At 38.7% G+C, this 26,733-nt stretch overlaps 1 pseudogene; it reads left to right on the top strand.

The window, feature by feature from the left end:
- The first annotated feature begins 712 nt into the window (after window positions 1–712).
- LOC118805029 lies at window positions 713–5,499 on the top strand (annotated as a pseudogene).
- Window positions 5,500–26,733: the final 21,234 nt, after the last annotated feature.

The raw sequence follows: 26,733 nt of genomic DNA on the forward strand, positions 1-26,733 counted from the left end.
TTTATACTGCATTTCCAAGCTTGCGTAAAAATTATGTGTTTCTCTTTAAGCATTAATAATTGTTTACTAGTAATTAATTCATTGTTAAGAAGTAGACCTCAAAATAAAAAGTCACCAACTTTTTTTTCAGGAAGAAAAGCTGGAAGCTGCACCAAATAGCTGCTCATATCATGATGTGAACCATATATTATTTAAAGTTCATATCAAGGCATCAATAAAAACATAATAGACTTTCAATATTTTCTTTATTTGACATTGCTTATTGGTTTTTACAGATCCAAACTTCACACGCAACGCTGTGATCTGAAACAGCTTTAAGTGATAAGCTTATATTCTTTAGACCACTAAGGGTCTCTAGTGGGCACCTGAAGCGTTGAGGAATGACCAGCTTCAGTGCTTCTTCACGGAGTGACACTCCATAATAAAGTGAGAGTCAGGAGGGACCGGTTTGGGGGAAAAACCCTGATCTTTCCTCTTTCTTCTCCATTTCATACAGACAGTTGTGCCTCAGCTTTAAGCAGCTCTTGGGGATTCAACTGAGTTGCTTTTGTGAGCCGGTTCAGATGAGCAGGGATCCGATTCAGTTGAACTTGTGAACCGGTTCAAAAGAGTGATTCGTTCACGTGTCCCACGTGGTTAGAAACAGAAACTGAATGTTGTTCCTCCTTTCGAAGACATAATTGCTCTCCTTCGCTTAGATACGGTTACTATAGTGAGTCGTTTTCCAGTTTGTCATGATGTAACTAGTCAAATGTTGGTAAATTGGCGATAGAACCTTCATTTATTGATAACACAACGTCTCTTTTTAACCAACGACTGAACAGGACAGGTACTTGTTGTTGAGGCTTCTAACTGAGCATCTTCAACTCAAACTGAATCAAGTCAGAAAAGAGAACCCGGGCAGGAAAAGGCCACCCTGACAGTAAAGGAAAACGTCCAAAGTTCTCTGCTGAGAAGAGGTCAGTGTGACTGTTTATTCACGGTCAGTTTGAATCGGAATTGTTCTCCATATGTTTTCTCCAGTTTTGATTATAAGAGCAATACGAGACATTTTCACTATCTGAACCGATTTTCTAGGTCAGAGCTGTGTGTGGAGCGAACAGAGGAGACAGAGATCATGTTTATAACCGATGGATAGTAAAGTCATTTACACACTCTGTGAAAATTAAAGTCCCTTCTGAAAACTATAAATTAATTTAAGAAAACACTAAAAATGTTTAAAGAAAACGCTTCAAACTTACGTAAAAATGAGCAATCAACAGAAATGAGAAATTATTCTTGACATAGTGGTAGAAAATACAGTTTTGCGCTGACAGTTTATTCATATTGTTGTTGTCAGAAGAAAACCTTGTATCTCCAAAATGATAACTTTACAGGAGAAGCAAAAAACCTACTTTACTTTTAACGTAAGTCAATGGAACTAGAATTTTTTCTAAGTCCTTTTGGGTAATTTATTTTAGTCCATTCATCATGGAATTTCCAGACAGTGTAAAGAACAGGCATTTTCAAATTATGGAGATAGAAGGTTTTCTTAAGACAACAGCAATATACTCTTACTCAGGACACATAAATCATTCAGAAACATAGATTATGAAAGAAAATGTAGGTCTTTGAACCACATTTTGTACTAGTAGACCAGATAAAATCACTGGATTTATATTTTGGCTGTAATGCCTATAGTAAAACTGATGCTTTGAAATACAGTTTTGTTCTGGCACTTTATTGATAAAATCTTATTCAGGACAAATGAAGCTTAAAGAAGAGTCACTTTTAAGGTAAAATATAGTTCTTTATAGCACTCGCAGCACATTTTGTACTACGTGAATAGACAAAACCAGTGGATTTCAGACATTCTGGCTGTAATGTCTACACCAAAACTAGTAATGCTGAAAGATACAGTTTTGCACTGGCACTTTGAGATAATCTTACTCAGGACACATGAATCTCAAAAGGCGCATTATGAAGGAACAAGGAATTTGAAAGCTTAGAATTTAAGTGTTACCGTTTTCTTGAGGAAACGTTTACAGCAAAATGGACTCAAGAGGGAGCACTCACATCGATCCACAGCAGCCACTCTGTCGGCCACTTGTGTTCAGCACTTTTTTCGTGTGTCATTCCACTTTATTGCGCATAACTTTTTTATGGATTAGAATGTTACGATTTCTTTAGATGTGTAGTTTCTGTTGAGTTAATAACAATGTATGGTCTAAATTTCATGTGAGTAACTGCATATGTTTAATTACACAATTAAAGACATGTTGAATACTTATTTCCCTCATTGTATAACTTTAGAATTAAAATAGCACAAACATTTCTTTTATAGACAAATAGCAAGACCACTTTGGTGTGATTTGGACATTAATGGGGAGCTGAGTGACAGCTTTTTCTATAGAATATAACTAATACAAAAGCACTAATATTTAATGGCATAAGCCAGTAAAAATGCAGCACAAACAAAGCTGACTGACATCACAGATGCACATTTGTCTGTAATTTGCAAAATTACTTAATCATTCAACGGTTTAGATGTAAACAAAATCATTCAGAGTGGTTCGGTGTGAAATGCATCTTTCTAGGGGAATTTACCGAGTCAGAACTGTTCATCATTATAGTAATAGGAACCAGTCGTCTGAAGCATTTAATGGCTCTAAAAGCTGCATCCCATTAGGTTATTACAGAAAATGGTTATGGTGCTTGATATGCTTAATACCTGAGACATTGTTTTGTGATAGTTTTGTTGTAAAGTTTTGGCATAAAGCATATTTTTTGTATAAACTATTACTCCAGGACCATGTCCGTGTTTCCTCTCAAAACTGCATTCGCTAATGCCAGCAGCTGCTTTTGCTTGCAGTTTATTTTTACAGTTTTCTTACCTATTTTTGGAAGACGGCAAAGTATGCGGAAGACTTTGAGGAGGTCTGTTTCCAAAATGTCATACAGCCATATCGATTTGAACCAGAACACACAAATGAGTTGCAGCAGTTACACCAAGCCACTCTATATAATTTTGTTTACATCTAAACCACTGAATGATGTAGTTATTTTGCATCCCCTTTAATGTTTAATAAATGTTTAATTTCTCAAAAACAGTACCAGCACAAGCGACGATTCTTACAGCACAAACCAGACAAACATAACAGCATTCACAATATTTATAGATTAATGAGTAAATTACTTATATAGCAGTGTTGCTCAAGGTTTAGATATTTAATAAAGTAATTTCTCATTTCAAAAACACAGCTTCTCTTAGTTAACAGCTACAATCAAAGGTCATTATAGTGGTTTAAAACACAATATTCTAGTTCTGTATTTGTTTAATCATCATACACAAATTATTTTCCTTTTTTGGAAAGTGGGCTTAAATGTTAGTCATACTTTTTAAAAATGTCTTTTATTCAGATTATGCCAATATTATTATAGATTGTTAAAGGCAAACTTGTATTATTTTGAATCTAATACAGGCATATATCAGTATCTAAATGTATTGATTATTTTTTTTGTGCATAATTAAAGAAAATGCTTAAAGTCCCACTTTACACTGCAGCCCTAATAAGCCCAGTAACCCAATTCAATTACATTTTGGATGGAAGTCTGTGAATGTCTGTATGATACATGGGCTCAGCATGAGTCAAGTGAAAAGGAATTACAGAGACATTCTACTTGTGGGTTTGCTGTTCACAGTGTAAATAAAAACATGACAGAATGTCTCCCACATGCATTTCTTTCATGTTGTATCAGCTTTGCTCTTCAGTACCCAGTGCATGGCTGATGCACATGAATAAGTTTTGTAAAAAATAATGCTACATATACAGACAATTTCTAGCCATATGGTCCAAACGTCTGTTTTCAGAAGTATCTTTGCTTTGTAAAAAAGATCAAATAAGTGATCATGTAAACTAAATAAATGTAATTAGTTGACTGACAGTATCATATTTGACAAAAACACTGATAAGTCTTGAAGCGTGATGTTTTATTAAATTTAGCATGTAAATATACATCTGTGTTTTTAATATTTGTTACAGCAAGAACAAAAAGGCAATGGACTCCCAAATTGCTAAGACCTGTCAAAGCCTGACCACAGCTGAGGAGATGAGAAACCAAGCCAAGCTTGTGATGCAGCCTTATGCTAACTGGGAGGAGTACCTGACTCCTGCACCGCTCTCCATAGCCATCCTGGGAGAGCTGGTCTTCATCTCTTCCAAAACAGATTTCTCCATCAACAAAAACCCACCAAAGAACGGCTACAAGTACATCAAATACCCAGATTCATTTCGTGCCTGTCTCATGCAAGTGTGTAACTCTGGCTGGTGGGCTTTCAATGAGGCCCACAAGAACATGGATCAGATTCGGCTCCACACCATGGCTGTTCCAGACTATATGAAGACTGCAGTGAAGATTCTGTTCCAAGGTAATGATGAAATTGTTCAAGCTCTCCTTCCTGACCAGCTGGTGAACATTCATGTTAGAGCAGATGACTGTCTTGCACTGGCTGAATCAACATAAAAGTGGTTCAGTGACGTCATTAATATTATCCAAGAGCTGCTGGAAGCCTCTATAAATGCCGAGCTCTTGTATGGAGAAGAGCTGGAAGAAATCAAGAAGAAACTGAAGGAAACCAAACAGAGAGAACAGACATCAAAAGAAGTCAATGAGCGTACAGAGAAGGCAACGAGGGCCATGGAGAAGGAGCTGCAGGAGGCACAAGAGAACTACTTAAAAGCAATGGACTCCCTGCCTAGTGCTTGGGAAATGATTGGTATGGATTTTGTTGCTGCACCATTGATGTTTAAGGAAGAAAGTAAATCTGAAGGCATGAGTGCTTCAGGAAGGGCAACAGAGAATACCAGGTTCTGCATCGAGCAGAGCCGAGCTCAACTGAACAACATCAGAGAGATCAATGAGAAGAGTGCGGAGAACATGGAGAAAAACCAAAAGGAACTAACTGAAATCCTGATCACCATGAGGAACTGTGAAGTCAAAGAGATCGACTTTAACACCACCATACAAATGCTGGTCAAAGGTATGGATGCCATGGGGAGAGTGAAGGAGCAGTGGGAGAAGATGGTGCACTTATTTCAAATGATGAGTAGAACCCTCAAAGATTTTGCCTCCACATCTGAGAAGACTCAGTCACTTTCCTACAACTCAAAGCTCTTCTCCAAAGATCTGCTCTACAATCAAGCTTTTCAGGCCACTAACATCGCCAGCCTCGTCCACATGATCTCAGCAACCTACACTGAAGTGTCTGACAAGTATCTCATGGATCGTGTCAGCTCACTGGGGAAACTTATGGCCATGGACAAGACAAAACCAGAGTTTCTAATTGAGCGTGTGCAGTTACAGAACTCCTGTGATGAAGCTCAGAAAGGCATTTTACGTCTTGTCCTCAAGAACAAGGCTGAGTTTGAAAGTAAGACTGACTCAAGACTGGAGAAGATTGACAAAGAGTTGCTGGCCATTTTTCTGTCTGCTACTCCAGAACAGATGAAGAGCATTTAAGCAGATTTTGATTGTGGAAAATTCAAAGAGGAAGATTATTATTGAGTGTATAAATCATATTAATTTCATGGCATAATTATATAACAATGATGATGATGATAATAAGTAGTTTGTTTTATTTTCCCTCATGTAAATTTTTCTTCATAAACGTATTATTTTCTAAGAATACTTAGACTCACTAAATCACTCACTAAATCACTAAATCCAGTGTTATCTATGTCTTCTCCACTAATTCATGATAAATATTTCACTTCATTTGCTTCATTATTTGATGCACAACCATGTATTTGACACAAACATGACTCAACAAGTATTTCACTCATAAAAGACAATCACCCATCTTATGTTTCTTTATTTGAGGTTAAAATCAGCACTTTTAATTATGCTTCTTTAAGGGTTCTTTAAAAAAAGGTGGTGCTTCAAGGGTTCTATATAGAACCATGAATACTTAAAGAGCCCTTTGCATGATTAAAGGGTTCTTTGCATCATGAAAGGGTCCTGCAGGCTGATGGAGAAAATGTTTGAAAATGGTTCTACATAGAGGCGTCTATAGCATATTCACACACATTTTCCATCAATCAGAAGAACTCTTTCATGATGCAAAGAACCCTTTAATCATGCAAAGGATTTTTATGTGTTCAAGGTTCTATATAGAAGCATTTTCTTTACTAAAGAACGCTTGAAGCACCAAAAACAGGTCTTTCAAATATATATATATATAAAAAAAAAAAAATATATATATATATATATATATATATATATGTCACCAAAAGAAAAAGACAAAAAGGGTTCTTCTATTGTTACAATGTCAGACTTGTTACAATAGCAGAACCTTTTTATGGTGCTATGTAGAACACTTTTCAAAAAGGTTCTATATAGAACCATCTACAGCACATTCTCCATCTGTCTTAAGTACCCTTTCATGATGCAGAGAACCCTTCAATCATGCAAAGGGTTCATTGAGTGTTCATGGTTCTATATACATCCATTTTCTTTGCTAAAGAACCCTTGACGGACCATCATTTTTAAGTGTGTAGGTATGAAAAGGCACTGGAAGTGGAACAAATATGGGACAGAGAACTTTTTTGTAGTCTAAGTCTGCAACCTAAATGGAAAACTATATAAACAAACATGAGCAGCACCTCCAAGAACCTTCCACATCAGCTCATTTCAAGACGATTCACAGAATACAACCTGTTAATGTTTTAAGATGAGCTTCCATGCAAATCCTTACTGTAATTTTTGTCCAAATCAGAAACTTGGTACCACAATGTGTATGTTATGGGAATGCACTCACATTAAGCATTTTTGAGTTACATTATGTGAATGATTTCAAAATGATTAATAGTAAGAATCACACCTAACCCCGTCTCTGCTTTCTCGATCATTTCTTTCTGTCCTTGAACTGAAATTGGCATAGACCTCTTTTGGCAGGTCTCACTGCAGAAGAACTATATTGAAACTTTCATTCCAACCTGCCCTCCTTTAAAACAGTATTGGATTATTGGTATACATTGGAAAAATAATGCTGAAGTGGCTACTGTACAGATATTGAGTTTTTCAAACAAGACAATGTTAGAAAACGGTAATCCTTAATTCCTATGAATCCTGTGTTCATAATACTTCATAAATGCATTTAAAGGGCATGATATGGCATACATGATACCTTATAATCCCTTGCATAAACTTGTATAATTGTTTGTGGGTAGTTATACCTGGAGATTCACTCAAAAGAGGCCCAGAATATTCTGTTGTAACTCCCGTTAGGATGAAGCAATCTGAAAAAAATTCGCTACATATCTTGACGTATGTGTAATTGATTGCATTACGATGCTGGAAGTGATCTCCGTTTTCTGCCGGACACCTGAAGGGGTACGGGGGTATGCACCCGGAAGTTACAAGCCGATGTTAAACGTCACAACGGCTGTCTGGCGCCTACCTCATTGCTCTGACGCAGGGGCATCCCGGCTTGTTCGAATCTCTTTATACTGAGGAGCACATTGCACATTGTTTGGTTCAGATTGCTTCATCCTAACAAGAGTTGTTACAGAACATTCGTGGCCTCTTTCGAGTGAATCTCCCTGTAGTTATTTTATGTGTATAACTCTTTATAAAATGAGAATATAGTTTAACAATGTTAGGTTTCATAACACATTGCAATATCTGTTCATAAGAACATTGTAAACATGAATGTTGCAGTGCTCTATAACACACTATAACTAGATTCTGGTACATTTTCTGCAACAACTCATGCATATATTCAGGTAAACATATCTTGGGTATAATCACTTCCACACCTAGTCTCCAACAGCTGTGGTCATATTTAGTAAACACATTTTTATTTGTGTTTAACTTTATTTTTTCATAAGATTAAGTCAGATTTTGTGGTTTAGCATCACCAATGATCATGGCTTGTGTTGTTATATCAGCATACATTTTCACAGTAACAGAGTGTGAGACAGTCATGTAATATACAGAGTATAAAGGAGAAGTGACGCACAACTTTGGAGCTGCCAAACACGAGGGATGCCTGAAAAACATTTACCAAAACAAAACTGATGAAACTTGATCACTAGATGTTAAGGGGAGATTCATAGTGATGCTCACAATTAAGAAATGTTTGGCAAATATTGCAGCATTTAGGCTTTCTAAAGCTACAGCAGTCAAGCCAAATATTAACTGTGCTAGCATGGCTAGAGAGTGTTGTTTATTTAATAGCGATGATGTAAAGATGATGAAGAAGTCTCCGCTGACACCGTCTTGCTTGTATAAGATGTTTATTACAACGTAAAACAGTATTATATCAAGCACTATAAAGTACCTGAGAGGGGATCCGTGCCAATTCTGAAGTGTCCCCTCCAGAACAGTATAACCAACTGCTTATCTAGGGTGGTTGTTGTCGAAAAAGGAGACAGAACATATGGTCCTTTTTTCATCTCATCCATCTGGAACTAAGAGAGGAAGGGAGAGGAAGAGAAAGGGGCCCATTACCTTTGGGACCTTGACCCTTGGACCTTTGGACCAGGGGCCCCCTAACTTAAACATTGCAAACCTGCAAAGTCAGATAACACATGGAACTCCAGATACCACAAGAGACACAAGCCAAGCTGGCAACATGTTGCAACAGGCAACATCATGGCTAGTGGAGAAAAGAGTATGCGCTTACTGTCCTGTCAGTCAGTAAACTGCTGGTGATTCTACAAGAAGGCATAATAGAAATAAGGAGGGTTTAGATTTTACATAATCAAGTTTAGATCTGAGGTTTAATTTAAAACATGTAATTTATTCCTGTTCTCTACGGGTCTTGGCATGATGACCGGTGGTGGAGTAGAAACAGATCAAGCTTCATGTGGTATTAGAACAGCTGAAGTGGAGATGAGAAGCTCTGACATCAAGCAGAAACATAATGAGCTGGAGCAAATCTGTGATGATGTCCAGAAGGTGATTTTTTTTTTTTTTTGTCTTTACAGAATGTAACTTAGACCAGATATGACACTTCATTTCTGTGTTCTGAATACATATTCCCAATACTTGTATTCCATTACATTCCAGCCCTGTTGCTATGGCACCCCAAGTGGTTGCTAAGGTGTCGCTAGGCCATTGCTATGCTATTCCAAGTGGTTGCTAAGATGTTGCTGGGCTGTTGCTGTAATATTCTAGGTGGTTGTTAAAGCATTGTTAGGCCATTGGCCTGGTATTCCAAGGGGTGATTAAAATGTTTTCAGGTGGTTTCTAGGCTGTCACTAGGCTTTACACGGGTGGTTGTTAAGGTGTTGCTATGCCGGTACTGTGGTATCCTTGGTAGTTGCTAAGGTGTTGCTAGGCCATTGCTATGGTTTCCAGGGTGGTTGCTTTGGTGTTGCTAGCATACATATGTGATTTTGAAATACTAAAATATAGAAGCGAGGTGCCTAGAGATTCCCACCCCTAGTATTCACAATAATTAGAGATTATTGTGTAAATTGACTACTTATACAGCCGTGTTGTTTAAGATTTACATATGTAATTTCACATTTCAAAACATACCTTCTCTTAGTTAATTTCTTTTTTTCTTTATAAATGTTTGATGTTGTATTTACAAGGTGGGCTTGAATGGTATACTGTCCTGGCTAAACTTAAGCAGGCTTGCTAATGCAAATATGATTACAGATTATTCAATGCAAATACTAATTATTTTAAATCTAATATAGGTAATCAGTGAAATTTCTAAATGTATTGATTATTTTCTTGTGTATAATTACAGAAAATGCTTAAAATCCTACTTTACACTGTGGCCTTAATACGCCTAGCAGCCCATTTTAATGACATCATGAATGGAAGCCTGTGAATGTCTGTATGAAACACAGGGGCTCAGCACGAGTCGAGTGAAACAGAATTACACTCTTGAGTTTGTTGTTCACAATGTAAATACAAAACATGACAGAATGTCTCCCACATGGAGAATTTCAGCATTTCTTTCGTGTTGTATCTGCTTTGCTCTTCAGTACGCAGTGCACGGCTGACGGACATGAACAACATGCTTTGTAAAAAATAACGCTACATATGCAGACAATTACTAGCCATATGGTCCAAACATCTGTTTACAGAAGTGTCTTTGCTTTGTAAAAAAAGAACAAATAAGTGATCATGTAAACTAAATAAATGTAATTAGTTGACTGACAGAATCTTATTCACTGAAAACCTTTAGCATTAATGAACTCCTGTGATAGCCAATTAGCTTCATTTAAAATTAGACTTCAGTATAAACATTTTAAATGTATGTCCTTTTTTAGATTCTATTTCATTCTTTAATTTTGCTTATGTACTTCTTCCATACTGTTTGTTTTAGCAGGAACAAAAAGGCATTGGATTTACAAACCAAGCTTGTGATGCAGCCTTATGCCAACTGGGAGAAGTACCTGACTCCTGCACCGCTCTCCATCCTGGGAGAGCTGGTCTTCATCTCTTCCAAAACAGATTTCTCCATCAACAAAAACCCACCCAAGGATGGTTACAAGCACATCAAAAACACAGATTCATTTCATGCCTGTCTCATGCAAGTCTGCAACTCTGGCTGGTGGGCTTTCAATGAAGCCTGCAAGAGCATGGATCAGATTCGGCTCCACACCATCAAACTCCCAGATTATATGAAGACTGCAGTGAAGATTCTGTTCCAAGGCCATCATCAGATTGTTCAAGCTCTCCTTCCACTCAAGCTGGGGAGCATTTGCACCATTGCAGATGACTGTCTTGAAATGGCTGAGTTAACAGAAAGCCAATTCAGTGATGTCATCCGTTTTATTCATGAGCTGCTGGAGGCATGTGCACATGCATTGCATGTTTCTAGAGAGGAGCTGGAAGCAGTCAAGAAGAAACTAGAAGAGATGAAAATACGAAAAGTGTCATCAGAGAATGCCAGGTTCCGCATAGAGCAGAGCCGAGCACGAGGCAGTTTGACCGGAGAGATGTATGAGAAGAGGGTGGAGAACATGGAGAAATACCAAGAGGAACTGGATGAAATCCTGATCACCATGAGGAACTGTGAAATCAGAGAGACAGACTGTGAAACTACCAAACGATTGCTGCTCAAGGGTATGGATGCCATAGGGAGAGTGAAGGAGCAGTGGGAGAAGATGATGTGAATGTTCCAGATCATGTCCAGCATTATGAAGTCAAACCTGAGACCAACTCTTAAAGAATTTGCCTCTACATCTGAAAACATTCAGTTACTTTCCTACAAATCAAAGCTGTTTGCTAAAGACCTGCTTTACAGTCAAACATTTCAGGCCATTGACATCGCCAGCTTCGTCCACATGATCTCAACAACCTACATTGAAGTGTCCAACAATTATCTTGTAGATCATTTCAGCTCACTGGGGAAACTGATGACCATGGACAAGACAAAACCAGAGTTTGAACATGAATGTCTGAAGTTTCAGAACTGCCTGCATGAAGCTCAGAAAGGCATTTTACGTCATGTCCTTCAGAACAAGGCTGAGTTTGAAAAGAAGATGAAGAGCATTCAGGCAGCTGTTAATAGTGGATTCACAGAGGAAGATTTAGCACTATTTTATTGAGTGTGTGGTTCTTATTTCTTTAGTTTCATAATTATATAACAGTGATGTTTAGTAGTTTGTTCTGATTTCCCTATTTTTTTATAAACATAACATTATTGTACTTAATTGGCTTAAATAGCACTTTATTAGAAATGCTTCCTTGTTTCTACCCTAATTGTCCATTATATTAGCTCTAGTTATCTACAGAGTCCATACAGACTGCGGGGTACATATCAACAACTGTTCAATTCATTTATATTTATTCAGGTACAATTATGTTGTAATATCCACCAACTATCAGTAGGCATTCAACTAAATATCAACTGTCAACAAACATGTAAGTAAGTCCCTGTTTCTATTCATGTGTGGTACATAATGTCACAACTGATCGTTTCTACCATATTACCTGACTACTTACTGAAAATCTACATACATCAACTGGACTAGCAAAGCTTTGATAGCACTAGAAACAAGTTAACAGTCTATAGAATATCTACTAAACATCTACATCTACAGACTGGAGTATCCAAATAAAGTTAAAGCTTAAATGGACAAGTTCATAGTATTTAGAATATCTACTAAACATCTACAATCATACACTGGTTTTTAATATTATTTTGAGACTTCTTTACTTTTTGGTAGTTTTATCTACTGAGGGGTTCTTATTACATTAGCAGATAATTTAACTTCTTTAAAGTAGTATTTCTTATCTACATTACGTACATAATCGACATTATTTCTTGAAATAAGCAAAATTAGTCCAATGAAATAAGATGTCCACGAGATAACGTTACTTAAAACAAACAACAAAGTAAAAAAAAAAAGAGTTTGTTGTAATCTTTATATAGTCTCAAAATGTGGAACAGTAGATACTTAGACTACATTTAAGTTGATTTCACTTAACAAGATTCAAGACAACAATTTTGTCATAATGTCAATTATTTTTGAGGCAAGCTCTCCCACAATTCTACTGTGACATAGCTCAGCCAGGTCTAGCAGCTTAGTCACCCTGAAATTCATCCAGAATGGTGTAATCAGCAGAAAAATTTCTACGGTTGCTGCAGTATGCTTGATTGCATTCCTGGAAACGTGGGCTTTCTTAAAGGCCTAGGACATTCTGTAGCCTTTTTGCACCAATCTCAGGACATTTCTGTTATTGGTCCGACGACTACCGTATTGTTGCTTGCTGATAGGAAAAGAAAACAAAATATAAGTAATACTATAGTAATATTAAGGAAGCAAGGAATATCTCAATAATTACTGGCACCTTTGATAACTTGACTTTTCACATTGAAAGTAAGAGAAAAATAAGAGAAAATCTGTAAATTAACTTCTAGTCTACCAAAACAAAAATGCTTTATTTAAAAAAACAAAATACAAAACCACACATCCCACGATTATTGGCATCCCTAGAAATCCATATAAATGAAATATATCTAAAGCATGTTACAATATATTCATAGTATTCGATTACATCAAGAACACTCCATCACTATTTTGGTAGGCGACCTGTAACTCTGAGCTCATCTCGTCACCATTGCTGCTTCTACAACCCTGCAGGTGGATGAAGCTATAACCAGCCACAGGAGCTGCTGGACTGTTGAGTGTCTCACTTGCTGATCTAACGCTGCGTTCCAAACCACACACTTCTATCCTGTACCTACTAAACTGAAGAATGCACATCTGATGGTAAATGTGCTATTTTTTTGCTCTGCTTTTATTCAGTGTGCTAGTATGCAATTTGGGACACGGAAATAATAACGCAGCAGGAAATCTCAGCCATTTAGATTCCAGCTTTCATTTGTTATCATTTGTTACAGATCAAATCAAATAAAGTGTATCACTTAAATATAAACACTCAAATATATTGGTCAATATGATTTAACATTCAGTTTTAATCTAAGTGTCCCAAAAACAATCGGTTATGGGTTTGTCAGGTTGCCTACCAAAATGGCCGCGGTGCGAGTGTGTGATATCAGCGGAATACTATAAATTGTTCACTTCATCAACTTTAGTGTTCAGGTCATCCATGACTTCCTGTTTCAATAGGTATAAATATGTGGTGAGACAAATTCCTTTCATGAACATGTACTAATGAAATATTAGTGTATTGACATTTATGACTCAGCTAATGGCTATAAAAAATAGATACAAAAATAGATGGGTTCTGTAGTCAGATGAGACAAAAATAGAGCACTTTTTGGCAACAGAAACTCAACATGGGTGTGGTGTAAAAAAGGTGGTTATACACAAAAGAACCTTATCTCCACTGTATTCTCTAATCAAGCAACAATTTTATGGGATGTTTCAGTGTTTTTATGCTGGCAAGTGGAGGTTGCAAAAATACTAAATGCACAAATGTTAATAATTATGTGGTTTTGTTAAAAAAAAAGTTTTGTTTTTTTAAACTAAATGTACTTCAAATAAAAGGTTTTTTCTATCTTTACCAAGGGTGCCAATAATTATAAGGCTAAGCATAGGTACATCAACATAAAAGGAAGTTAAAGCTCCATAACCTATTAACTGTTCCCTCTTAACTCATATAGAAACCATGTAGAAACTGATGATACCGTATTGGTTTCATACTTTACACCAAAATGGGCATCATTCTTAAAAGGTCTGTTACTTCTTTTACTACTTACTTAACGTACCACAACTACAAAAAACTACAAATCAAACATTATTTTTAAAAAATCTGCAAAATGTATCTAAGCAAGACAAGCAAAAGTCCCTAATTCAGCACTGCTTACATGGAGCCTTATAAAGCAGTTATTTACACATTGAGTAATAGGCATGGTGTTTTATGATAGTTTTGGCATTAGACATATTTTTTAAAAATCTATTCATGGTAGACAGGTACATGCAAGGTGTTCTAAGGCACAGAAGAAAGATGGCAAAGGCGGTGCTGCTGCCTCGGTAACTCTAAACTGCTCTAGCTGTTGTGAACTAGAACTATAAAACAACAAAAAGATATTTCTACTCTCACAAAAAACATGTTGGTACATCAGCCACTGAGAAGAAAAAGTGTATAAGCCAATAAGCCATCACTGTCTACTGCAGCTCAAATACTAACACATTCTCACATTATCTTATCTGAGCAGGGCAGCCTCTGTTATTCACACTTTATCAGACAAAAAAAACTACCAGTTCAACCCAGATTTACAAAAAATGGTTTTAAATGTCCACTTCTGTTTGTTGTTCAATTTCTCTTTGTGCTACTGATTATCACAGCCCATTGGAATCAGTGCTACAGTTTGCGCAGTGAGTAAGAACTCTGATGCACTGACTTGGGCAGTATCTGTTTTTTCATACATTCATACCTTCCTGACATTTCATTCAGTGATCTGCTCTGTAAAAATTATTTTTATAAAATAATTCAAAGACCGTCAAAGACTTTTGGCTTTCAGCAGTAAATTGTAAGCATATAGCAATATGTGTATCATCATAAAACACATTTTCTGTTTATTTCAGGGTAACTTTTACAAAATAAAATAAAAATGTGCATTTATTTCATGCAGTTACTGAATAATTTGCCTTAAGATTTGGTCATGTAAATTCAGATGGACAAACCAAAATATACCCTGGAGCATAACTGCTTTTTGCCATCTCGTCTAGCATAATTTCTAATTTTAAAAAAGTTGTCCGCTTCACATGGTTACCAAATAAGCGGACACATTGCACAATCACTCAATAAATGTCAAACCATCTACTGAACAAATGAAAAATGTTTAATACTGTTCGGTGCTGTTAAGTAGGAGAGGCTCAGCCCACCACAGAACATGTTTCTGTTCTAAAACAAGATTTAGATAATTAAAAACAGTGATCTGAGAGAATGGCGCTGGGAAACTGCTGAAGGGACAGAAAGGTGAAATTAAACTTTTTCTGTCATGTTTGGATCTTAAGCCTGAGAGGCTGCCTTAACATTAGCTTAGTAAGCAGGCTACAGAACCAAACAGTGCAACCCATCACAGTACAGGCTTGATTCTGAAAAATGTTGACACAAATTTAGATGATTAAAATGTTTGATCAAAAGTAGAGTGACAGTAAGCCAAATTTTAACCTGTTCAGTGGTGTTTGAGAGAAAGTTTAGTTGGTAGGTGAAACGTGCTGCATCACAGCATGGTTGTAGCTGATGCTAACATAAAACTTTTTTAGAGAACAGTGCCCCCGTTTAGAGGATAGCTTAAAGTCGAGTGTCTGATGCTTCTGTGGTGTGTGCAGAGAATGTGCGGTTTTGATACATAGCTCTTTGCCGTGGCTGAGCTGCTATGATGCTTAGTATTTCTGAGGATTTTCCTTTTTCTGACTTTCCTCACGTCTTCTGTTTGCGCCACCTATCAGTGAGTTCCCACACCACCAATCAGTGAGCCTACTAAAATATAAATGGGTGGATTGTGTTTATTTATCTGTTCAGATGTGTAATAGAAATTTGACACACCATAAATTGAAACACCATCATCATTTTGAAATATCTTCATAATTTTTACAAACCGCAGTATAGTGTATTACCATCATACTGCCCAACCCTATGTACTACATCAATTACTTATTTTAACTACTTATTTCAAATAGTGAGGAAAATTTGTTTTTCTTTAAGAAATCAACCCTTTAAGACAACTCAATACTTATTAAGACCTTAAATTAGTAAAATGTAATTTTATCTAAATTAAGACTTTTTAGGGACCTGCAGACAGCCAATGAACGTACATAGAATGGAAACTCATATTTGGCATTAGAATACAAAATTACACTAAGTACCAAGGGTAAGCACTCGCAGATACACTCCTGAACCCTGAATGTGTACATGTATATGAGTTGGTCTTCTACAAATTTCCATTCTCAAACTGAAGAAGTTCAGTTTCTTTAGCCTACCTCTCATTCTATTTTCTTGCTGCTTTTTTTGCTTTTTGTCCTTCTTATGTTTCTTGCTTTTCTTGCTCTTTCTTGTATGCTTCCTTCTTCTTTAGTACTCATCAGTTGATGAGCTTGATACAGACTCTGAATCAGACTCTGAGCTTGTCTCAAAGCTGTGTTCTGAACTTGACTCAGAAGAAGACTTGCTGGACATCGCATCTTTCGTTTGCATGCCAGAAATCTTCTCACCATCAGATTTCTTCACACCATCAGGATTCTGACTGTGTTAGCAGCAGTGCTGTTAGCGCATGCCTGCGCGCTTTTTGCCATCCCATTAAACATTCAGCTGCGAAGAACTGACTGGAATAGGAGTACGGATCTTCCTTGCCATGAGCAATTCAGCAGGGCTGTGGCCATTTGCTAGAGGGGTTGAGTGATACGCCTTCAATGAAAGGTATCTTTTGCTTTTTCAAGAAGGCTCTATACAGTTCCCACTGCACGTTCCGCCTCACCATTGCTTTGTGGAAATCGTGGGCTGGAAGTTTCATGTTGGAAGTCCCATTCCGAACTTCCTGAAGCTCTCAGATGAGAACTGTGGACCGTTGTCCATGTGGACAACAGCAGCAATACCGTGCCGTGCAAAAAAAAAACTGAAGTGTTCAATTACTGCTTCTGAGGAAGTTGAGGTGAGCTTTGCCACTTCAAAGAATCTGGAGAAGTAATCCACCATGAGTAAGTACTGCTGAGGTCTGCTCCGAATTTGATCTGGAAATTCAGAAGGGAGGAGTGTCTTTTTCAAGTTTACTCTTTTTCTTGCACACATGTCGCAGTTCTTGATTTCATTGTTCATCTGTGTACTTAGGCCCGGCCACCATACTGACTGTTTGGCCCTTTCTCTGCATTTTGTAATACCAAGGTGACCCTTGTGTAGCTTTCTCAGGATATCAGCTTTGAGTGGTGGCGATATTACTAATCTTAGCCCTTTTAGAAGCAATGGATTTTCCACTGTGAGCTCACCCACAAAGGGCAAATCCAGTTGAAAGGTTTGTATGATGGAAAACTTGTCTGGCCATCCTTCAATGCAGAATTTCTTTAACTGCCGCAGAATTTCATCTTGATTCTGGTATTTCCGAATTTCATCCAGTCTCTGTTCTGTGGCAAGTATACTAGCCATTACAGCATCTACATAGAGATTGGTTTCTTCTTCTAGCTTCTGGTCCCCTGTGCCTTCAACCGGAGCTCTAGAGAGCACATCCGCCGAAGCTATACTCTTACCAGCGACATGTGAAACTGTATACGAGTATCGCATTGGTCGCATTCACAGACGCTGTATTCGAGGAGGTAACTTGTCCAGTTTTTTTTGAGCCTAGGAGTGAGACCTACGGTTTATGGTCTGTTTCTATGTGAAATGTGATGCCAACAAAGAATTCTGAAAATCATTCACATGCCCAGGTGGTGGCAAGGGCTTCTTTTTCAATCTGGGCATATTTTTGTTCTGTGCTGCTCAGTGCTCTCGAAGCTTATGCTACCGGTTTCTCCTGCTGACTGTCCTGCTTCTGGAGAAGTACTGCACCCAGCCCGTATGAGGATGCATTAGCCGAACCACCGTTTCTGCTCTAGGGTTATACAGAGCCAGTCCTGGTGAGGTGCTTAGCTGCCTCTTGATTTCCTTAAATGCTTTCTGCTGGGCACATCCCCACGTCCACGTTTCCTTTCCTTAGCAGGTCTCTGAGGGGTCTAGTTTGCTCTGCCAAATGAGGCAGGAATTTCCATAGGTGGTCCACCATATCTAGGAAACGCCTAACCTCACTGACATTTTCTGGTTCTGGCATGGCGGACACAGCTTGCACTTTGGCTGGGTCAATGCTCACCCCTGACCCTTCCACTATCTGGCCCAAAAACTTTATTCTGGCTTTTGAGAACTCACACTTGTTGTTCAGTGTCACTCCTGCATCTTGAAATCTGGTTAGTGCTGCTGTGAGTTGCTGGTCATGCTCTGCTTGTGTTCTCCCAAAGACTAAGAAAAATTTCATCTATATGGCACACAACACCTTCAAACCCCTCCAGAATCTCTGTCATTCTTTTTTGAAAATGTTCCAGTGCTGACGATATGCCGAAGCACATTCGATTGAAACAAAATTTCCTAAAATGTTATAAATGTGGTGAGGAGGGCAGACTTCTTGGAGAGAGAGATTTGCCAAAAAAACACAAGATATAATAAATAAAAAAATATATACAAAAACAAATTTTAGCTTATAAAAATGTGTACATAAAATATTGTGTCAGTCTGCAAAAAATATGTGAAAAGAATTTGAAAATGAACATACAACAATAGAACCAATTAAACAGGACTGATTAAGCTCTCTTGGTAGTGAAAGTTGGTCAGTGTTCTTCAATTGCTGGCAAATATCCACAATACACTCCAAAAAGCATACTGTGTATCACAATAAGAAAAATAACGATAAAATATAATGATTTGACAAAATGGTAATTATTGTGATGTAACATTATATTGTGATTTTTACTTTTAACTGCAGCGTATTCCCGATTTATCCAATGAAATTTACGCTTTGTTCATCTCACTTCAATCTTTTGTACTGAAAAACCAACAAAACAGGACTGTGGTGATAAATTTCCACCACATTTACATTTAGCAGATGCTTTTATTTGTGAAGTACACAAATGTGACATAAAAAGTGGTAAGTGTAATTTTAGGAGTCTTGCCCAAGGAGTCTTACTGGTATTGCTATAAAGTGGTGCTTTTGATGGTTGCCTGAATAGGGATAGAACTCTCCACTACATAGTCCAGCTGTGTTTGTTTTGCCAGAAAGAAACAACATCTTGTGGATTAAGACAGGAAATACTTTATCTGATTAATTAGTCTAATAGTGGGTTTAAGAGGCATTACAAATCTCAATAACCAAAAAAATAAAACATTAATAATTGGGCCTCCATGTATCCATACTTAAAACCAAAATATTGTGATATTATACTGTATAGATTTTTTTGCACCATGTACTACATAGCCTACCGTTAAAAATGTACAGAGAAAAGCAATTTTGATATTAGAAGTCATCAGTAAATGTGACACTTTAAAATTTTAGAGGTCACATCAAATTAAAACTATAAAGCTGCACAGCTTTTTGATTTGTCTCAACTTGAGGGCACCAGAGTCCCCTAACTTAGTTGTAGTTTAATCAAAAGCTATTCTAAGTCACATTTTAAAATAACATAGTTTAGGTTATGGACTGAAGTTGAGCTTGCTTGAAAATGTTTAAATTACTTTAATTTCTTTACTTTTTTCCCCAGCTTCTAGCTAGGTTTCCTTCTAGAGCATGATGTCCCTTTAGTTGGGGTTGAGGGGGTGAGTGTCTGAGTGGTTCCTCCTCTTGTACTCCCAACTACAGTGTTTAATAATACAACTTTAAAGACAACTTTAACACTGCTCTCTGAGTTAAGTACAGATAAGTAACTTCTTTAGCTAAGAACCAACAATGCTCTCTGAGCATGAGGAACTAAATGAGCACAGTGTAGCAATCCCAGCCGAATGACGGTCAACTCAAGAACTGATGATTCATGAAGGTTTATTTCCTTATGTTTCATGAATTCACCGTAAGAGCTGAATTAAAACAACACATAAAGGATGGTTGAAACCATTAGTTCGCACAATCTAAAGTTGATATTTTGACAAACATATCTTACGTCTTGAAACCATTGACAACACAAGCTTGACCCTTGAATATTGAAAATTTAAGAGTATAGAACAACGAGGCTGAAAATTCGCGGGAGCGGCTTACATTGTATGGGTCACATAAGCACAGTATACATTATCAGAGAAACACCTTACGAGTACTCTACAAGCTCTTTAACAAAGTAGAATCATCAAAATAAAAAATACATTTTAGTTTAGCAAATTACCTTGTTCACCTTCAGCTAGGTGCTAAATTTGCAGTTTTCAGTGAGAACCTTTCAGTGTGTTTATCTTCATGAACTGCGTTTTTCCCTCCATTTCTTGCACATGCGCAGTAACATGAGCCAGTACACAACAGCACTCGCCAAATTAAAGGTCAGCGTATTCTTACGTGTACACTCAAAGCAAAGTTAAGAAATAAATAAACAATTAAACAAAGAAAATGCCTCTTTTTAGGGTCATTTACACTCCCACCAAATCACGAGTGCATTACAAACTATGAACACATATAAATCACGAGTGATTTCTCTTTGAACCCTAGATTAAGTATGAACAATGATAAGAAAATTGTAATGCAGTTTCCATACGATATGTAATATAAACCACATAGTACTGTTAGAACTAGACCTTAGGCTTAGCTATATGATGAGAGTGAGAGTGATGGGAAGCAAACTTAATCAGTCTCCAGCAACAGTACAAGCTTCTGGATGGGACGTTCAACTACTGATGGCTTGTTGAGACGCTCACCCGTCTTGCTTAGATTCTGATCACCAAGTTGTATTTTGACTCTCCTTACTAGTCCATCTTTATCAACAGTGGTTTCCAAGACTCTAGCCAGTCGCCACTCATTTCTAGGCAAGTTGTCATCTTTTACCATCACTATGTCGCCAATTTGCAAATTTCTTTTTGGTACATGCCAGCGCTGCCTAGTAGCAATATTTGCAAGATATTCCCATCGCCAGCGACTCCAAAATTGCTCTGCTAGGTATTGAACATGTTGCCACCTTTTTCTTGCATATATATCTTCTCTGACAAACTTGCCTGGTGGAGGCAGAGCTGTGGTGCGCTTCATGGTAAGCAAGTGATTAGAGGTTTGCCATTGCCTCGTAAAGGAATGCCCTTAAGGAGGAATCATCCAGTCTACCTGAGGAGTTCAGGACTGCTCTTACCGTCCTGATTTGTCGTTCCCATACTCCACCAACATGGCTTGAGTGTGGTGCATTCATACAGAAGTCACACTGTTTCTGTGCAAGAAAGGCAGCCAGTTTTTCTGTGTCCACTTCATTCAGTGCTTCCTTTAGCTCATTTCTGGCACCCACAAAGTTGCTTCCCTGGTCAGATTTGATCTGCCGTACTGTTCCGCGTATGGCAATAAAACAGCGAAGACCATTAATAAAGGCATCTGTTGACATGTCATTAATCATTTCAAGGTGGACAGCATGAGAGCAGAAACAGGTAAACAAAAGACCATACCTTTTGTGAATGCTCCGACCTTGTTTTGTGAGAAAAGGACCAAAGCAGTCCATGCCACAGTAAGTAAATGGCGGTGATGGGACCAACCTCTCTGGTGGAAGATCAGCCATTTTTTGCTCCTCAGTAGGCCCTCTTTGCTTTCTACAGGTGATGCACTTGTGAACAAAGGATGCTACAGTTCTGTTGATTCCTGGGATCCAAAAGCCGTTTGATCTAATCTCATTTATGGTAAGGCCTTTGCCTTGATGCTTGACTTTCTCATGGTAGTGAGAAACTATCATTTTCGTTATGGGGTGATTTTTAGGAATAATTACAGGGTGTTTGAATGAATCAGGAAGAGAGGAGTCCCGAAGTCTTCCTCCCACCTTGAGCAACCCATCTCTATCTATGAAGGCATCTAGGGAGTGCAGTTCATGATGGGAAGGCAGCAAAGTCCCTTTGCTGATTCTCTTTAGCTCATCTTGATATATCTGTCCTTGTAGAGTCCTGATTATGACACGTTCTGCATTTTCACGTTCAGTCACAGTAGTGAGGCCGTTAGATTTGTCCTTGTTGATTCGTCGAAGAATGCGTGCAACTGCTTGTGTAGCTTTTTCTCTAGGTTGATCAGATCACTTTTCCAGCGCTCCCACCTTGGCCGGAGCTCATCTGTCAGAGGATCATCCCAGCCTGTGCCATGTCTACACATTTCTTGTAGAATTTGTTTTCCGTTGAGCAAGAAGGGTGCCACAAACCCTAAAGGGTCATACAATGAAGCAACTGTAGATAATATGCCACGACGAGTAGCTGGCTGGTTCTTGAGCTTGATTTTGAACTTGAAGCAGTCAGACTCTAAGTGCCATTGAATACCTAAAGCTCTTTCCAAAGGCGAGTCATCAAGGACCAGATTGAGGTTTTTCACATCGCTTGCTCGTTCTGATAATGGTATGCTTTCCAGAACCGCTTTGCTATTAGATACAAACTTGTGCAGCCGTAAGCCACCCATAGCACAGAGCTCTCGTGCTTCTTTTGCAAGCTTAATGGCATTTTCTGTACCGTCTATGCTTGTGATGCCATCATCTACGTAAAAATCTTTCATCACAAAACTTGCACCTAAAGGGTATAAGTTGCTATTCTCACTGGCCAAATGCTTCATCCCATAGTTCGCGCACCCAGGAGATGACTTGGCACCAAAGAGATGGACTTTCATGCGGAGCTCATGGGGCTGTGCGCTGAGCTCTCCATTTTCCCACCAAATGAACCGCAGATAGTTTCGGTCAGACTGGACTACATGAAACTGATGAAACATTTTTTCAATATCACACATCAGTGTGATAGGGTGCTAGCAGAACCGAATGAGAATACCAATCAAGTTGTTAATCAAATCTGGCCTGGAAAGAAGATGATCATTTAAGCTTGTACCTCCATATTGCGCTGAACAATCAAACACCACACGCAATTTGTCTGGCTTCTTTGGGTGGTAAACCCCATGATGAGGAATGTACCACTTCTCTCCTTCTATGCCATCATCCTCTATCCTTTCTGCATCTCCTCTTTCGATGACCTCATTCATGAACATAACATAATGTTTCTTATACATCTCATCCTTCAACAGCTTTCTTTTAAGGTGGTTGAGCCTAACCAGGGCAAGCTGTCTATTGTCAGGTAGAATGGGTCTTTTCTTAAAAGGCAGGGGCATCTCATAATGGCCTTGTGCATTTTTCCTTATACCCTCCTTCAACTTGATCAGAAAAAGAATATCATCCTGGGACACTTTCCTGCTTGTGTCATTTGTGTCTTTAAAATCAGACTCCAAAATGCGAACAGCGTCTGCTGGAGTGACTGGAGGAAGCTCCTTGACAGCCACCCGATGACACATGCTGCTAGCTTTAGGTACATCAAGGCATGGCAATGAACATCCCACAATGCTCCATCCCAAATCAGTTTGAACAGCATATGGTTCATCAGGTCCACCTACAATTACTTGCCTTGGTGCCAAGGCCCTTGAACAGTTGTAGCCTATTAAGAGGCCAACCTCACAATCCTTTAGTGGGGGAATTTCATCTACAATGGCTTCAAGATGCTTCCAATACTTAGCTGTGTCACAAGTAGGAATATGGGTATGATTTACTGGTATGCAGTCCTTGGTGTACACAGGAGGCAGGTCAATGTGAACAGTAGAAGTATAACCTCTTACACACAGCCCTGACACCCTTTCACTCTTTAGAACTGTGTCCTTACCAATCATGGTGGTCAATTTCAATCTCACTGGGTATGTGTCTGCTTGTAGACCATCACTCACTCCTTGGTCAATGAATGTAGTATCACTCTGGGTGTGAAGCAGAGCATATACAAGTTTTTCAGAACTTGGATTATTCTTTGACGAGACCCATACAGGCACAATCATTGATGTGCTGGTAGACTGACCTTCTCCGGTCACGTTGAGAGCAACAGCAGTCATTGTGTCACTGGTATTAGATTGTGCTGAAACCATAGTGGATGCAGGTTTCTCACCTTTTACATAAGTATCGTCATGAAGACACATGGGGTGCTTTCCTTTGCATCTGGTGCACGAGACGATGACGGCAGTCTCTTGCATTATGCCCAGGCTTTAGACACCCATAACAGAGTTTCTTCTCCTAAACAAATTTTCGGCGTTCCTCTAGGGACTTGACTGTGAATTTGGAACAGTTGTGAAGCTGATGTTTGCTGTCTTGACAAAACATACATAACTGTTTCACAGCTGTCTTTGCTAACCCTTGAAATTCACAGTCTGTGTTTGTTTGAGTGCTAAAAACACTGGCCTTGTTTCTCTTGACCTCCCTGAGGGTTTGTCTCTCATGAGCAGGTTCTGAAGAACGGAGAGCATGGAAAGAGGTTATTGGATTACAGGCAACCTCTGCTTCCATTGACACAAAAGAAGCAAATTCCTGAAAAGTAGGGAATTCTTGACTTTGATTCAGTGTTTGTGTAGCTTGTCTATTCCAACGAGAAGCTGCCCAGTCAGGCAATTTCTGCACAAGCTTCTGGTTCTCTTCGCAATCATTTAATATTTGGAGACCCTTAACATGAGGCATGGCATCCAAACAGGCATTCAAAAAATCTGAAAAATCTCGCAGCCCCATGGCATCCTTAGATTGAATTTTTGGCCATTTTGTGAGCCTCTCTCTAAACGCCCTTTGTATGATAAATGGTTGGCCATAACGATGATCCAGTTTGTTCCAAGCATCTCAATAGGCTTCGTTATCATTTCTGTAAAAGGTACCATCCAAGGTCTTACGAGCTGGGCCGCTTACATATTTCTTGAGATAATACAGCTTGTCAGCAGATGAAACACTCTTTCGGTCAATAAGCGACATAAAGGAGGATTTCCACTCAATGAATTGAATTGGATCACCACTAAACACAAATGGTTCTGGCACTGGAAGCCTATTTAGAGCTATGCTGTCTTGAAAGGCTTGAGTAAGGGAAGACATGTCTGCCTGTGGTGTTGTAGCTACGACATTGGAAGACTGTTGTAAGGAGGGTTGAATCATGCACTCTCCTTTGAGGTCACAAGTGATGGACAGGTCACTAGTTTTGCATACCACTTCTTGACTGTAGACCCCTAGCCTAGCTTGTGCTGCCTTTAAATCCTTCTCTGCTTGTAGCCGTTCTAGTTCACGCTTTTGAGCTTCAAGGGCTCGTTTATGTTGTTCTTCTAAATGCTGGATCTTTTCTTTTTGTTTATTTTCTTCCAGTAACACTTCATATATAGCTTCCTTAGCTGCCACATCTGCTGCAGCATCTGCACATTTGGCTGCCAAGCATGAAGTCACGGAGTGATGACTAGAATGGGTGCTGGACTCACAACTCACTCGTGAGACGGTAGATCCATAAATGGAATGAGCGTGGTCACAATCAAGCAGCGTGCGGAGTCGACTTCTTTCCCTTTCAGCATTGAACTCTCCATCAACGCCTGCTATCCTTTCATAAGCAATTTTGATAATGTCTGCTGTCACTGAGCCACATGCATCCACTTGCCGTCGTATTTCAGGTGAAGGTGCCATGTGATGCTTAATTTCAACATAAATGTCCACAACATCATTCCTTGCCTTTTCTAAAGTGTCAACAAGAATGGCTAACTGACTCTCTGAAATGTCATTTGTAAGCTGCTGGCGTGCATTACGGGCCTGAAATTTCAATTGGTTGTACATGGAAGCAAGCTTCAGCCTCCTCTTTTTGAAAGGCGAGCATTTTCTCTGTAGGATTCCGTGTTCGTTCAGAGCGACGAGGTATACTGAATTCTTTTTAAAACTCTTGAAACTGACCTTGTAAATTACTCAACATTTGCTGCTTGGCTTTAATCAATTCTTCTAGTCGTTGTTTCAGATTCATTTTGAAACATGCTCAAGTTTCTGAATGTCCTGCTGGAGACTGTTGATTTGCGTTTCAGATGATTTGCTTATTGCAACTGTCCATAACCATGACATATTTTGACCATCGCACCAGATCCATTTCACTGCTGCCTGTATGGGGTGCAAAGCTACCGTTGAAGACCTTGCGTTGAGCCGTGGGATGACTGGAAGTCAGCAACGCGAGATGAAGTGCCGCCGTGGAAACCCTTCGTCGTTAACATCAGCCTTACGTGCAGCAGTCGTCAGGATTGATGAGAGTCAAGCTCTTACTGTAGCAACCCCAGCCGAATGACGGTCAACTCAAGAACTGATGATTCATGAAGGTTTATTTCCTTACGTTTCATGAATTCACCGTAAGAGCTGAATTAAAACAACACATAAAGGATGGTTGAAACCATTAGTTCGCACAATCTAAAGTTGATATTTTGACAAACATATCTTACTTCTTGAAACCATTGACAACACAAGCTTGACCCTTGAATATTGAAAATTTAAGAGTATAGAACAATGAGGCTGAAAATTCGCGGGAGCGGCTTACATTGTATGGGTCACATAAGCACAGTATACATTATCAGAGAAACACCTTACGAGTACTCTACAAGCTCTTTAACAAAGTAGTTGTTGGGGCACAATGGGGAAATTTCACCTCTGCATTTAACCCATCCTTTGCAGTGAAACACCACATACACACTAGTGAACACACACACTAGGGGGCAGTGAGCACACTTGCCCAGAGCAGTGGGCAGCCCTATCCACAGTGCCCAGGGAGCAGTTGGGGGTTAGGTGTCTTGCTCAAGGGCACTTC

This window comes from Colossoma macropomum, unplaced genomic scaffold, assembly GCF_904425465.1.
Source record: "Colossoma macropomum unplaced genomic scaffold, Colossoma_macropomum, whole genome shotgun sequence".
NCBI classification, from domain to species: domain Eukaryota; kingdom Metazoa; phylum Chordata; class Actinopteri; order Characiformes; family Serrasalmidae; genus Colossoma; species Colossoma macropomum.